The sequence below is a fragment of the Cervus canadensis genome, chromosome 15 (genome assembly GCF_019320065.1).
Source record: "Cervus canadensis isolate Bull #8, Minnesota chromosome 15, ASM1932006v1, whole genome shotgun sequence".
NCBI classification, from domain to species: domain Eukaryota; kingdom Metazoa; phylum Chordata; class Mammalia; order Artiodactyla; family Cervidae; genus Cervus; species Cervus canadensis.
In genome coordinates this window covers 23,804,892-23,821,658 of record NC_057400.1, presented here as the reverse complement: position 1 = coordinate 23,821,658, position 16,767 = coordinate 23,804,892, and the positions used below count along the sequence as shown (strand labels likewise).

At 38.4% G+C, this 16,767-nt stretch overlaps 1 non-coding gene across 1 annotated transcript; it reads left to right on the top strand.

The window, feature by feature from the left end:
* Positions 1 to 8,095: 8,095 nt before the first annotated feature.
* On the top strand, positions 8,096 to 8,202 carry LOC122454108. Its single transcript, XR_006273318.1, has one exon. It is a non-coding gene; the product is annotated as a U6 spliceosomal RNA (small nuclear RNA).
* The last annotated feature ends 8,565 nt before the right edge of the window (positions 8,203 to 16,767 follow it).

The following is a 16,767-nucleotide window of genomic DNA, read 5'->3' as shown; positions in this document are numbered from 1 at the left end:
AACATTTCATGCAAAAATGGGCTCAATAAAGGACAGAAATGGTATGGACCTAACAGAAGCAGAAGATATTAAGAATAGGTGGCAAGAATACACAGAAGAACTGTACAAAAAAGATCTTCACAACCCAGATAATCACAATGGTGTGATCACTGACCTAGAGCCAGACATCCTGGAATGTGAAGTCAAGTGGGCCTTAGAAAGCATCACTACGAACAAAGCTAGTGGATGTGATGGAATTCCAGTTGAGCTATTTCAAATCCTGAAGGATTATGCTGTGAAAGTGCTGCATTCAATATGCCACCAAATTTGGAAAACTCAGCAGTGGCCACAGGACTGGAAAAGGTCAGTTTTCATTCCAATCCCTAAGAAAGGCAATCCCAAAGAATGCTCAAACTACTGCACAGTTACACTCATCTCACACACTCGTAAAGTAATGCTCAAAATTCTCCAAGCCAGGCTTCAGCAATACGTGAACTGTGAACTTCCAGATATTCAAGCTGATTTTAGAAAAGGCAGAGGAACCAGAGATCAAATTGCCAACATCCACTGGATCATTGAAAAAGCAAGAGAGTTCCAGAAAAACATCTATTTCTGCTTTATTGACTATGCCAAAGCCTTCAACTGTGTGGATCACAATAAACTGTGGAAAATTCTAAAAGAGATGGGAATACCAGACTACCTGATCTGCCTCTTGAGAAATCTGTATACAGGCCAGGAGGCAACAGTTAGAACTGGACATGGAACAACAGACTGGTTCCAAATAGGAAAAGGAGTATGTCAAGGCTGTATATTGTCACCCTGCTTATTTAACTTAGATGCAGAGTACATCATGAGAAATGCAGGGCTGGAAGAAGCACAAGCTGGAATCAAGATTGCCGGAAGAAATATCAATAACCTCAGATATGCAGATAACACCACCCTTATGGCAGAGAGTGAAGAGGAACTAAAGAGCCTCTTGATGAAAGTGAAAGAGGAGAGTGAAAAAGTTGACTTAAAGCTCAACATTCAGAAAACTAAGATTATGGCGTCTGTTCCTATCATTCATGGGAAATAGATGGGGAGACAGTGGAAACAGTGTCAGACTTTATTTTTTGGGCTCCAAAATTATTGTAGATGGTGATTGCAGCCATGATATTAAAAGACGCTTACTCCTTGGAAGGAAAGTTATGACCAACCTAGATAGCATATTAAAAAGCAGAGACATTACTTTGCCAACAAAGGTCCATCTGGTCAAGGCTATGGTTTTTGCAGTGGTCATGTATGGATGTGACAGTTCGACTGTGAAGAAAGCTGAGCGCTGAAAAATTGATGCCTTTTAACTGTGGTGTTGGGGAAGACTCTTGAGAGTCCCTTGGACTGCAAGGAGATCCAACCAGTCCATCCTGAAGGAGATCAGTCCTGGGTGTTCATTGGAAGGACTGATGCTGAAGCTGAAACTCCAATACTTTGGCCACCTCATACGAAGAGTCAACTCACTGGAAAAGACCCTGATGCTGGGAGGGATTGGGGGCAGGAGGAGACAGGGACAACAGAGGATGAGATGGCTGGATGGCATCACCGACTCGATGGGCATGAGTTTGAGTAAACTGCGGGAGTTGGTGATGGACAGGGAGGCCTGGTGTGCTGTGATTCATGGGGTCGCAAAGAGTTGGACATGACTGAGCGACTGAACTGAACTGAACTGAACTGACATAGCTTTAGGAAAAACATACACTTGGGCAAGATGAGTTGTTTTGTTGTGTAATCACTAGCTCTGGGCTTAAAAGTTAATCTTAAAGATTGTTGTCATAACAACTCAGAGTTTAAGAAAAAAAAATCTTCTGTGACTAGGACAAAGCAATATATAAAAAATGTTTATCCTTTTTTCCTGCTTGAGAACCCCAGATCCCTTTCTCTTCCTCCAGGGCCCCGGACTCCTTATCAACCTACCTAGGAATTAACTCTCTCAAATGTGGCATGGAAAGTGTTTTCTTTATAACATTTTCCTTGATCTGAAACCACTACACTTGCACATAGGTACAGAAAGACAAATAAGCTTTCATACGTTTCCATTCAGTTTTTCTTCTTCTTTCTTCTTGCCATCTCTAGACTCCAACCTTTGCTGCCAACATGTACTCCTAAGTGCTTCATCTTCTTTCTTAAAGAAATAAACTTAACTGAAATAAGTTGGCAAATAGACATTTGAATCACAGTAAATTCAAATAAGGGTGATTAGAATTAATTGACCAGTTTGAAGATGCTAGATCTTACTCAGTTCAAAGAAGTTTTATTGTTCATTTGCTAAGTCATGTCCAACTCTTTGCAACACCATGGACTGCATCTGGCTGGGCTTCCCTGCCCTTCACAGTATCCTGGAGTTTTCTCGGATTCATGTCCAATGAGTCTGTAATGCTATTGAACCACGTCATCCTCTGCCATTCTCTTCTCTCTTCAATCTTTCCCACATCAGGGTCTTTTCCAGTGAGTAAACTCATTGCACCAAGTGGCCGAAGTGTTGGAGCTTCAGCTTAAACATTGGTCTTTCCAATGAATAATCAGGTTTGATTTCTTTTAGGATAAACTTGTTTGATCTCCTTGCAGTTCAAGGGAATCTCAAGAGTCTTCTCCAGCACCACAATTTGAAGATATCAATTCTTCAGAGCTCTGCCTTCTTTATGGTCCAACTCTCATGTAAATATATAGCTACTGGAAGAAAAAAAAAAAACACAGCTTTGACTGTAATGGACCTTTGTTGATCACTCTGATCTTTAATATGCTGTCTAGGTTTGTCATCACTTTCCTTCCAAGGAGCAAACTTCTCTTAATTTCATGGCTGCAGTCACCATCTGCAGTGACTTTGGAGCCCAAGAAAATAAAATCTGTCACTGCTTCCACTTCTTCCCTATTTGCCATGAAGTGATGGTATCAGAAACCATGATCATAATTTCTTTAATGTCAAGTTTTAAGTCAGCTTTTTCGCTCTTCTCTTTCACTTTCATCAAGAGGCTCTTTCATCAAGAGCTCCTCTTCACTTTCTACCATTCTATCATCTGCATAACTGAGGTAGTTGATATTTCTCTAGCCATCTTGATTCCAGCTTGTGATTCATCCATCCCGGCATTTCGCATGATGTACTCAGCATATAAATGAGCCAAGCAGGGTGACGATATACAGCTTTGTCATACTCCTTTCCCAGTTGAACCAGTCTGTTGTTCCATGTTCAGTTCTAATAGTTGCTTCTTGTCCCACATACAGGTTTCTCAGGAGACAAGTATGGTGGTCTAGTATTCTGGTTCCTTGAAGAATTTTCCACACTTAGTTGTGATCCATACAGTAAAAGGCTTTAGTGTAGTCAATGAAGCAGAAGTGGATGTTTTTCTGGAATTCTCTTGCTTTCTCTAATATCCAACGAATGTTGGCAATTTGATCTCTGGTTCTTCTGCCTTTTCTAAAATCAGCTTGTACATCTGGAAGTTCTCAGTTAATGTACTACTGGAGCCTAACTTGAGGGATTTTGAGCATAACATTGCTAGTATGTGAAATGGGCACAGTTATACAATAATTTGTACATTCTTTGGTACTTCCCTTCTTTGGGATTGGAATGAAAACTGACCACTGCATTCCTGTGGCCACTGCTGAGTGTTCCAGATTTGCTGGCATATTGAGTGCAACACTTTAACAGCATCATTTTTTGGATTTTAAATGGCTCATCTGGATTCCATCACTTCCACTAGCTTGACTTCACAGTCCAGGGTATCTGTCTCTAGGTGAGTGACCATACTGTCATGGTTATCTGGACATTTTAGAATAGTTCTTATGTATATTCTTGCCACCTCTTTGTAATCTCTTCTGCTTCTGTTAGAGCCTTACAATTTTTGTCCTTTATCACGCCCATCCTTGCACGAAATGTTCCCTTGATAGCTCCAGTTTTCTTGAAGAGATCTCTAGTCTTTCCCATTCTATTGCTTTCCTCTACTTTCTTACACTATTCATTTAAGAAGACCTTCTTTTCTCTCCTTGCTATTCTCTGGAACTCTGCATTCAGTTGGATTTATCTTTCCCTTTCCACTTTGGTTTTGGCTTCTCTTCTTTCCTCAGCTATGTGTAAAGCATCCTAACACAACCGTTTGCCTTCTTGCATTTCTTTTTCTTTGGGATGGTTTTGGTCACTGACTCTTGTACATTGTTTCAAACCTCTGTGCATAGCTCTTCAGGTACTGTCTACCAGATCTAATCTCTTGAATCTATTCTTCCCTCCCACTGTATAATCACAAAGGATTTGATTTAGGTCATACCTGAATGGCCTAGTGGTTTTCCATACTTTCTTCAATTTAAGTCTGAAATTGGCAATAAGGAACTCATGACCTGAGTCACAGTCAACTAAAGGTCTTGTTTTTGTTGATGATATAGAACTTTTCCATCTTCAGCTTCAAAGAATATAATCAGTCTGATTTTGAAATTTACCATTTGGTGATGTTCATGTGTAGAGTCGTTTCTTGTGTTGTTGGAAAAGGATGTTTGCCATGATTTGTGTGTTCTCTTGACAAAGCTCTATTAGCCTTTGCCCTGCTTCAGTTTGTACTCCCAAGGACAAACTTGCCTGTTATTCCAGGTATCTCTTGACTTCCTACATTTGTATTCCAATCACCTATGATGAAAAGGACAGCTTTTTATAAATAAACATCAGTCAGTCAGTCAGTTCAGTTGCTCAGTCGTGTCCGACTCTTTGTGACCCCATGAATTGCAGCACGCTAGGCCTCCCTTCCATCACCAACTCCCGGAGTTTACTCAAACTCATACCCATCGAGTTGGTGATGCCATCTAGCCATCTCATCCTCTGTTGTCCCCTTCTTCTCCTGCTCCTAATCCCTTCCAGCATCAGAGTCTTTTCCAACGAGTCAACTCTTCACATGAGGTAGCCAAAGTACTGGCGTTCCTGCTTCAGCATCAGTCCTTCCAATGAACACCCAGGACTGATCTCCTTCAGGATGGACTGGTTGGATCTCCTTGCAGTCCAAGGGACTCTCAAGAGTCTTCTCCAACACCACAGTTAAAAGCATCAATTTTTTGGTGCTCAGCTTTCTTCACAGTCCAACTCTCACATCCATACATGACCACTGGAAAAGCCATAGCCTTGACTAGACAGAACTTGTTGGCAAAGTAATGTCTCTGCTTTTTAATATGCTATCTAGGTTGGTCATAACTTCCAAGGAGTAAGCGTCTTTTAATTTCATGGCTGCAATCACCATCTGCAGTGAATTTGGAGCCCAAGAAAATAAAGTCTGACACTGCTTCCATGGTTTCCCCATCTATTTGCCATGAAGTGATGGGCCCAGATGCCATGATCTTAGTTTTCTGAATGTTGAGCTTTAAGCCAACTTTTTCACTCTCCTCTTTCACTTTCATCAAGAGGCTTTTGAGTTCTTCACTTTCTTCCATAAGGGTGGTGTCATCTGCATACCTGATATTATTGATATTTCTCTCCTGGCAATCTTTATTCCAGCTTGTGCTTCATCCAGTCCAGCATTTCTCATGATGTACTCTGCATCTAAGTTAAATAAGCAGGATGACAATATACAGCCTTGACATACTCCTTTTCCTATTTGGAACCAGTCTGTTGTTCCATGTCTAGTTCTAACTGTTGCTTCCTGACCTGCATATAGGTTTCTCAAGAGGTGGGTCAGGTAGTCTGGTATTCCCATCTCTTTCAGAATTTTCCACAGTTTATTGTGATCCACACAGTCAAAGGCTTTGGCATAGTCAATAAAGCAGAAATAGATGTTTTTCTGGAACTCTCTTGCTTTTTCAATGATCCAGCGGATGTTGGCAATTTGATCTCTGGTTCCTCTGCCTTTTCTAAAACCAGCTTGAATATCTGGAAGTTCACGGTTAACGTATTGCTGAAGCCTGGCTTGGAGAATTTTGGGCATTACTTTACTAGTGTGTGAGATGAGTGTAACTGTGCAGTAGTTTGAGCATTCTTTGGGATTGCCTTTCTTAGGGATTGGAATGAAAACTGACCTTTTCCAGTCCTGTGGCCACTGCTGAGTTTTCCAAATTTGGTGGCATATTGAATGCAGCACTTTCATAGCATCATCTTTCAGGATTTGAAATAGCTCAACTGGAATTCCATCACCTCCACTAGCTTTGTTTTTAATGATGTTTCCTAAGGCCCAGCTGACTTCACATTCTAGGATGTCTGGCTCTAGGTGAGTGTGAGTGATCACACCTTCATGATTATCTGGGTCATAAAGATCTTTTTTGTACAGTTCTTCTGTGTATTCTTACCACCTCTTCTTAGTATCTGTTGTTATTGTTAGGTCCATAACATTTCTGTCCTTTATTGAGCCCATCTTTGCATGAAATGTTCCCTTGGTATCTCTTAATTTTCTGGAAGAGATTTCTGGTCTTTCCCATTCTGTTGTTTTCCTCTATTTCTTTGCATTGATCACTGAGGAAGGCTTTCTCATCTCTTCTTGCTATTCTTTGTATATCTTTCCTTTTCTCCTTTGTTTTTCATTTCTCTTCTCTTCACATCTGTTTGTAAGGCCTCCTCAGATCCCTGCCTCCTGTACAATGTCACGAACCTCCGTCCATACTTCTTCATGCTTTCTGTCTATCAGATCTATTCCCTTGAATCTGCTTGTCACTTCCACTGTATAGTCATAAGGGATTTGATTTAGGTCATACATGAATGGTCTAGAGGTTTTCCCTACTTTCTTCAATTTAAGTCTGAATTTGGCAATAAGGAGTTCATGATCTGAGCCACAGTCAGCTCCTGGTCTTGTTTTTACTGACTGTTTCTCCATTTTTGGCTGCAAAGAATATAATCAATCTGATTTCAGTGTTGACCATCTGGTGATGTCCATGTGTAGAGTCTTCTCTTGTGTTGTTGGAAGAGGGTGTTTGCTATGACCAGTGCGTTCTCTTGCAAACCTCTGTTAGCCTTTGCCCTGCTTCATTCCGTACTCCAAGGCCAAATTTGCCTGTTACTCCAGGTGTTTCTTGACTTCCTACTTTTGCATTCCAGTCCCCTATAATGAAAAGGATGTCTTTTTTTGGGTGTTAGTTCTAAAAGGTCTTGTATGTCTTCAAAGAACCATTCATCTTCAGCTTCTTCAGCATTACTGGTTGGGGCATTGACTTGGATTGCCGTGATTTTGAATGGTTTGCCTTGGAAATGAACAGAGAACATTCTGTCATTATTGAGATTGCATCCAAGTATTGCATTTTGGATTCTTTTGTTGACTATGATGGCTACTCCATTTCTTTGAAGGGATTCTTGAACACAGTAGTAGATATAATGATCATCTGAGTAAGTTCACTCATTCCAGTCTGTTTTAGTTCACTTATTCCTAAAATGTCCACATTCACTGCTGTCATGTCCTGTTTGATCACTTCCAATTTGCCTTGATTCATGGACCTAACATTCCAGGTTCCTATGCAATATTGCTTTTTACAGAATTGGACCTTGCTTCTGTCACCAGTCACGTCCACAACTGGATGTTGTTTTGCTTTGGCTCTGTCTCTTCATTCTTTCTGGAGTTATTTCCAATGATCTCCAGTAGCATATTGGGCACATACTGACCTGAGGAGTTCAGCTTTTAATGTCATATTTTTTTATTGTTGTTGTTATTCTTTTTCCAGTAGTTTTAGGTGTAAAGTTAAGTTGTCTATTTGATGTTTTTCTTGTTTCTTGAGGTTGGATTGTATTGCTGTAATAGCATTGAAAACACGACAACTCAAAACCTGTGGCATGCAGCAATACAGCCCTAAGAGGGAAGTTTATAGCAATACCATCCTTCCTCAAGAAACAAGAAAAACATCAAGTAGACAACCTAACTTTACACCTAAAGCAAATGAAAAAAGAAGAACAAAAAGACCCCTAAATTAGTTGAAGGAAAGAAATCATAAAGATCCAAGCAGAAATAAATGGAGAAGAAATGAAAGAAACAATAGTAAAGTTTAATAAAACTAAAATCTGGTTCTTTGAGAAGATAAACAAAATTGACAAACCTTTAACCAGACTCCTCAAGAAAAAAAGAAGAATCAAATCAACAAAATTAGAAATGAAAAAGGAGAGGTTACAGCAGACAGTGCAGAAATACAAAGGACTGTGCTCGCTTCGGCAGCACATATACTAAAATTGGAACGATACAGAGAAGATTAGCATGGCCCCTGCGCAAGGATGACACGCAAATTCGTGAAGCGTTCCATATTTTTAAAGAAAAAACAAAAAAAACAAAAAAAATAAAGAAATACAAAGGACTATGAGACTATTATGAATAACTATATGGTAATAAAATGGATAACCTGGAAGAAAAGGACAGGTTCTTAGAAGTGTCATATCTTCTAAGACTGAACCAAGAAGAAATGGAAATTATGAACAAGGTGAAAAGACAACCTGCAGAATGGGAGAAAATAATAGCAAATGAAAGAACTGACAAAGAATTGTTTTCCAAAATATACAAGCAGCATATAACTGAATGCCAGAAAAACAAACAACCCAATCAAAAAGTGGGAAAAAAGCCTAAACAGACATTTCTCCAAAGAAGACATGCGGATGGCTAACAAACACATGATAAGATGTTCAACATCGCTCATTATTAGAGAAATGCAAATCAAAACTACAATGAGATATCAGCTCACACCAGTCAGAATGGCCATCATCAAAATGTCTACAAACAATAAATGCTGGAGAGGGTGTGGAGAAAAGGGAACACTCCTGCACTGTTGGTGAGAATGTAAACTGATACAGCCCCTATGGAAGACGGTATGGGGATTCCTTAAAAACCTAGGAATTAAACCACCATATGACCCAGCAATCCCACTCCTAAGCATGTACACTGAGGAAACCAAAATTGAAAAAGACACATGTATTCCATTGTTCATTGCAGCACTATTTACAATAGCTAGAACATGGAAGCAAGCTAGATGTCCCTTAACAGATGAATGGATAAAGAATTTCTGGTACATATACACAGTGGAATATTGCTCAGCCATAAAAAGGAACACCTTTGAGTCAGTTCTAATGCAGTGGATGAGCCTAAAACCTGTTATACAGAGTAAAGTAAGTCAGAAAGAGAAAGATAAACATCTTATTATAATGCATATATATGGAATCTAGAAAAATGGTGCTGAAGAATTTACTTACATGGCAGCAGTGGAGAAACAGACATACAAAATAGACTTGTGGACATGGGGAGAGGGGAGGAGAGGGTGAGATGTATGGAAAGAGTAACATGGAAACTTATATTACCATATGTAAAATAGATAGCCAATGAAAATTTGCTATATGGCTCAGGAAACTCAAACAGGGGCTCTGCATTAACCTAGGGGGGTGGGGTGGGGAGGGAGACGGGAGGGAAGTTCAAAAGGGAGGGGATATATGTATCCCTATGGCTGATTCTTGGTGAGGTTAAACAGGAAACAACAAAATTCTATAAAGCAATTATCCTACAATAAAAATATAAATTAATTAAAAATAAATAAATATGACTTTTAAAAACAAGTTATTTGCAAAAAAATAAAAATTAACTTATTAAAAATTAAAACAATGAAAACATTGCATGTATAAATATGCCACTGCAAAACATATTAGCTATATTTAATAGAATTTTAAATGCAGGTCTTTTTTTTTTTTTTTACTTTTAGCCTTTGCATAGGCTAAAATTGTTTGATTCGTTACTTAAAATTGAATACAAAGACAAAGAGAACTTTGAAATGCATACCTTGGAGTATTAACAAGTACTCAGCTCTTGATGTAAATGTCAAAGGAAAAAAAAGTTCTGATGAACTCTCTACTGCTGAAATACAGTTGTTGCTGAATAGAATTATAAATGCCACTAAGATAATGTTTTATCCTAAAGCAGAATAATTTTAGGGCCATTTACTTGCTATGTGAAGTTTGGCCCAATAGTTATAAAATATTGCTCCAGAAATCATTTAGGAAGGTGGTACCACTGTGTAACTTCTCAGTTCACTCTTGTGTCATAATGTTTTAGGTTAGAAATTGTCCAGGAAATAATATGCTTTAACTATTGGAGTCTTTTTTTTCCCATCAAATTATGGCACCGTAAGTTTTCATTTTCCCCAATGCCTTTTCTGCTATAATAATGGCTGGAGGATTTAAATCCTGTGCTGTTATTGTGATTTCAAAGCCTTAAAACTGCAATTGAATGAGGCAGTTCATCTGTCATTATTCAAATATGAAGCAATTATGATGAAATAAAGATAAAATTCCATTGAGAAATACTCCAATCAATTTTCACTTATATTTAACTAGAAACATAAAACGACTCTTAGAAGAGTAAGTTTAGGTAATAAAATTGAAGAATAAAAAAGCATGAATTACTGATCTATAACTGTGTCATTTATGGAAGTTGCAAGGCATGTAAATAAAATGTGTCACCAATATTGAGTGAAACTTTGGTGCGTGATAAAAACAAAAGAAAGCAAAAGGCAAAAAACAAAACAGAACAGAACAAAACATAAAATGAAACTCCACCTATAACTTAACTGGTCAAAACAGTACCTAAACCTATGTCCCCCACCAGAAGTCTTATAGATTATTTCTGTTTTTAACAAATACACCCAACCTAGTCAAAATAAAATTCAGTGAGTTTATGGGAAGTTTGTTTTCTTTGAAAAATGCTAAATGTGGTGAAGGACATGGCATGACACCTGACAAATGAGCTTTTTATTTTTTTAATCTGACTTAGTATTTTATATTCCCTCACTTGTACCAACTTCATTGTTTTATGACTCTATGTTATCTTTCACTTTAATATTTCTTTTTTTAATCTAAACTTCAGTACTCCACTTGCTTAAATTAATAAAATTGATCCAAAGAGTCATCCAATAGAATGCTCAACTATGTTCTAAAATGAGCTAAAAATAGAAGAAAAGTAAAATACACAGCACTGTGTCATATAAGAATACTATAAACATGTTTTATTAACCATTCTTCCATTAATTTAGAACATTTTTATTAAAATCTTTTTCATGTTTTTCTTAAGTTCTCATGCTATTCAAAGTCATATAAGTACAGTGTTCTACTTTTAGTTAGCATAATTTATTTTTATTTTTGCTTTACATATATAATTTCTGAATATAGCATGGGTCTATCAATAATTTGTATCTCAGTTATCTGAAGATTACATTCAATAATAAATATCATGAGTATATTTAATATTTCAAGTGAACAACACATTCCATGAATGCCTACTATGTTCCAGATCTCTGTCTAGTACTTAGTAAATACGTCAGGACCAATACAATAGACAGGAATGAAAACACAGAAGTACAAAAGTACAATGGAAACACAGAGAAGTACTTAATTTTGCTATGAGACTATTTAGATTGCTCATACTTTCCTGCTATGGGTTGTAAGGATAATACCCTTTAGCAACAAATTCAATAGCAAGTTAAGCAAGACTCAGGCAACACTTTGAAGAGTAGAATGTAACCAGGGGACAAGGCATGAGTAATGTCTTCTAAGCATAGAATGTCAGATGGCACATCAAGATAAAGCACAATTAATTCTGGAAGAGCAGTTTGGAGGAACAAATGAATGATGGAAAAAGAGGCTTGAAAGGGTTTCAGAACCAGATACTTACTCTGTCCCCAAATCCCTGGAAATAGTGACAGTTTTAAAATGGAATTCAACTGGAAACTATTTGCCTGTTATAATTTGGCTATATTGTGGAGAACTCAAAAGGTAGGATATGCCTCCAGACAGGGAAGTATATAAGAGGTTCATTTTCATGAATCCAAGGCAAAAAAAAAAAAAAGGTACTGAATAAACTATGATTCTGACAATGGAAATGGAATATTATAAAAATAATTATAGGAGTGGTAGGAGGTTTTGTTGTTCAGTCACTCTTTGTGACCCCATGGACTGCAAATGCCAGGCTTCCCTGTCCTTCAGTATCTCCTGGAGTTTGCTCAAACTCATGTCCATTGAATCAGTGTCATCCGGTCATCTCATCCCCTGTCACCCACTTCTCCTCCTGCCCTCTGTCTTTCCCAGCATCAGGGTCTTTTCCAGTAATGTGGCTCTTTGCATCAGGTGGCCAAAGTATTGGAGCTTCAAGCATCAGTCCTTGCAATGAATGTTCAGAGTTTACTTCCTTAAGGATTGACTGGTTTGATCTCCCTGTTGTCCAAGGGACTCTCAAATGTCTTCTCCAGCACCACAGTTTGAAAGTATCAATTCTTCAGTGCTCATCTTTCTTTGTAATCCAACTCTCACATAACTATTCACATACATACAGCTCTCATACATACATAGCTACTGGAAAAACCATAGCTTTGACCATACGGACCTTTGTCAGCAAAGTGATGCCTGTGCGTTTTAATCACTGTCTAGGCTTCCCTGATGGCTCGGGGGTAAAGGATCTGCCTGCAATGCAGGAGACCCGGCTTCAATCCCTGGGTCAGGAAGATCCTCTGGAGGAGGGCATGGCAACCCACTATAGAATTCTTGCCTGGAAAATTCCCGTGGACAGAGGAGCCTGGCAGGCCGCAGCCTATCGGGTCGCACAGAGTAGGGCGTGACTGAAGCGGCTAAGCAGCAGCAGTAGCAGCTTTGTCATAGCTTTTCTTCCAAGGAGCAAGCATCTGTTGATTTCATGACGTTAGTCACCATCCACAGTGATTTTGGAATCCAAGAAAATAAAGTTTGTCACTGTTTTCAATTTTTTATCCATCTATGTGCAATGAGTTGATGGGATCTGATGCCATGATCTTAGTTTTTTCAATGTTAAGTTTTAAGCCAGCTTTTTCACTCTCCTGTTTCACCTTCATCAAGAGGCTCTTTAGTTCTTCTTCACTTTCTGCCACTAGAGTGGTGTCATTTATATATCTGAGGTTGTTGATATTTCTTCCTGTAATCTTGATTTCAGCTTGTGCTTCTTCCAGCCCACCATTTTGCCTGATGTACTCTACATGTGGGTTAAATAAGCAGGATGACAATATGCAGCCTTGACATACTCCTTTCCCAATTTGGAACCAATCCATTGTTCCATGTAAGGTTCTAACTGTTACTTCTTGTCCTGTATACAAGTTTCACAGGAGGCAGGTAACGTGGTCTTGTATCCCCATCTCTTGAAGAATTTTACAGTTTGTTGTGATCCACACAGAGAAAGCTTTAGTGTAGTCAGTGAAACAGAAGTAAATTCTTTCTGGAATTCCATTGCTTTTTCTATGATCCAACCAATGTTGGCAATTTGATCTCTGATTTTTCTGCCTTTTCTAAACCCAGCGTGTACATCTGGAAGTTCTTGGGCTCATGCTGTTGAAGCCTAACTTGAAGGATTTTGAGCATTACCTTGCTAGCATGTGAAATGAACACATTTGTGCAGTAGTTTGAACATTCTTTGGCATTGCTCTTCTTTGGGATTGGAATGAAAACTGACCTTTTCCAGTTCTGTGGCCACTGCTGAGTGTTCCAAATTTGCTGGCATATTGAGTAGTGCAACACTTTAACAGCATCATCTTTTAGGATTTGAAATAGTTCATCTGAAATTCCATCACGTTTGCTAGCTTTGTTTCTTAGTAGTGCTTCCTAAGGCCCACTTGACTTCACACTCCAGGATGTCTGGTTCTATATGATTGATCACACCATTATGGTATGTCAGTAAGACCTTTTTTGTACAGTTCTTCTGTGTATTCTTTCCATCTCTTCTTAATCTCTTCTGCTTCTATTTAGTCTATACTATTTCTGTCCTTAATTGTACTCATTTTTGCATGAAATGTTCCCTTGGTATCTCTAATTTTCTTGAAGAGATCTCTAGTCTGTCTCATTCTATTGTTTTCCTCTATTTCTTTGCATTGTTCACTTAAGAAGGCTTTCTTATCTCTCCTTCCTGTTTGGAACTTTGCATTCGGATGGTTATATCTTTCCTTTTTTCCTTTGCCTTTCACATCTCTTCTTTCTCAGATATCTATAAGGCCTCCTCAGACAGCCATTTTGCCTTCTTGCATTTTTTTTGGAGGGGGTGGTGGATGGTTTTAGTCACAGCCTCCTGTACAGTGTTATGAACCTTTGTTCATAGTTCTTCAGGCACTCTATCAAATCTAATCCCTTGATTCTGTTTGCCACTTCCACTGTATAATCACAAAGGATTTGATTTAGATCATACCTGAATGGCTTAATGGTTTTCCTTACTTTCTTCAATTTAAGTCTGAATTTTGCAACGAGGAACTCATGATCTGAGCCACAGTCAGCTCCAGGTCCTAATTTTGCTGACTATATAGAGCCTCTCCATCTTTGGCTACAAAGAATATAATCAAACTGATTTCTATAGTGACCATCTGGTGATGTCCATGTGTAGAGTTGTCTCTTTTGTTGTTGGAAGAGGGTTAGCATTGATAGAATTGGCACTACTGATTAAATTCAGTTATTGATTAAATCTGGAAACGAGGCTTGAAGGACATTCCATCAATGACCAGCTTGGGCAAATGAATAGCTGGTAGGTTATTAAATGACATAGAGGATGCAAGATGAAGAGTAGAAACAAAGTTTATTTGGGAGCAGTTGTAAAGACAGCAAATTTAATTCCAGCCATATTGAGGATGAGATGTCAGTAGAGTTTCACTGTAGATTTTTGTAAGGATAGGAAAAGGAACACAGGAAAGTTGTGAGGAGCAACTGGATGATAAAAAGGCTAGGTGTTTGGAGGGTAAAGGGTGCATTAAAATTGGGGTGGGAGGTAATGGAAATAAATGTGGCATTTATTTAGATTTTCTCAAATCCCTGGTTCAATATTAGTGGTATTACATTCAAATCAGTTTGGTTGAAGAATACAGAAAATTTGTTTAAAAGGTTCTACTAAGAATACTCAGCATTTTGGTAAAGAGTAATTTCAACAATAAGGATCTTTCAGTACTGTCTGTATGATCAGAAGAAGAACTGTTTCCTTTTACCACTCAAATCAGACACACTGGGTTCTAAAGTCTGGTTGGTCCTAAGACTTGATCTTTATCCTTTGTCAAGTTCCTTAACTTCTTTATTGGCTCCACAGCAATAATACTAGATAGAAGTATTGCAATGTTGAAAAGCTTGAATGAAATAAAGCATGTATAAATGCCTAGTGTATTTTTTTTTTTAGAACTAATGCCTAATGTATAGAAGCACTGAAAATTATACATTGCTAAAGGGTTCATTTTCCCCTTCCCCTCCAAAAAAATCTCTCTTCTGCTTTAAGTACTAAATAACATAAATCTGTGTTGCTTTTTAAAAATTTTTTGCTCCATTCATTCAACAGCTATTTTCATAGGAGTTTCCACATGTATAGGATAATGTCTCATTCAGCAAGGACTTGCAAACATTGCTTGAAACAGCTTATCATATACTAGATAATATAAATTCTGCAAAGACAAAATAACAAAACAGCAATAAAAGCTCATTTTGGGAGGTTAAAAAAAGGGATAGTGAAAGAAATAGTGGACCACCTGTGTAACAAGATGTGGATTGTCCACGAGATCACCTGTTTCTTGTTTGCCTAGAATATTTATAATAGAGGTTTAAAAAAAAAACACCCTTGAGGTCCATCAGATCTGGCTTTAAATTCTAGTTCCACCAGTATTAGCAACATAACTATGGGCATAGCTTAGCAATTGTCATATCTTCTAAAGTTTATAGAATACTGAGATAATGTGAGGATCTTTCAAGCTCATGGGTCTTTAGATCTTGATTGGAGACACTTTTCCATAGGGAAAAAAGTGCAAAATCAAATTTAATTCTCAGTGTGGATTAAAGGCCTTGTTTCATTGAAAAATTTGGTAATGATATGACTTAAATCTAATAACATGATCTAAATGTCTACACTTTTTAAGTTAGGAAGACTGTTGAATCCTCTTTATATACATGGGGAATCCATTCAGTTCAGTTCAGTTCAGTCGCTCAGTCATGTCCAACTCTTTGTGACCCCATGAACCGCAGCACGCCAGGCCTCCCTGTTCATCACCAACTCCTGGAGTTTACCCAAACCCAAGTCCATCGAGTCAGTGATGTCATCCAGCCATCTCATCCTCTGTCGTCACCTTCTCCTCCTGCCCTCAATCTTTCCCAGCATCAGGGTCTTTTCAAATGAATCAGCTCTTCACATGAGGTGGCCAAAGTATTGGAGTTTCAGCTTCAGCATCAGTCCTTCCAATGAACACCCAGGACTAATCTCCTTTAGGATGGACTGGTTGGATCTCCTTGCAGTCCAAGGGACTCTCAAGAGTCTTCTCCAGCACCACAGTTCAAAAGCATCAATTATTAGGCATTCAGCTTTCTTTATAGTCCAACTCTCACATCCATACATGACTACTGCAAAAACCATAGCCTTGACCAGATGGACCTTTGTTGGCAAAGTAATGTCTCTGCTTTTTAATATGCTACCTAGGTTGGTCATAACTTTCCTTCCAAGGAGTAAGCGTCTTTTAATTTCATGGCTGCAATCACCATCTGCAGTGATTTTGGAGCCCAGAAAAATAAAGTCAGCCACTGTGTCCACTGTTTCCCCATCTGTTTGCCATGAAGTGATGGGACCTGATGCCATGATCTTAGTTTTCTGAATGCTGAGCTTTAAGCCAACTGATTCACTCTCCTCTTTCACTTTCATCAAGAGGCTCTTTAGTTCTTCTATACTTTCTGCCATAAGGAAGATGTCATCTGCATATCTGAGGTTATTGATATTTCTCCTGGCAGTCTTGATTCCAGCTTGTGCTTCTTCCAGCCCAGCATTTCTCATGATGTACTCTCATATAAGTTAAATAAGCAGGGTGACAATATACAGC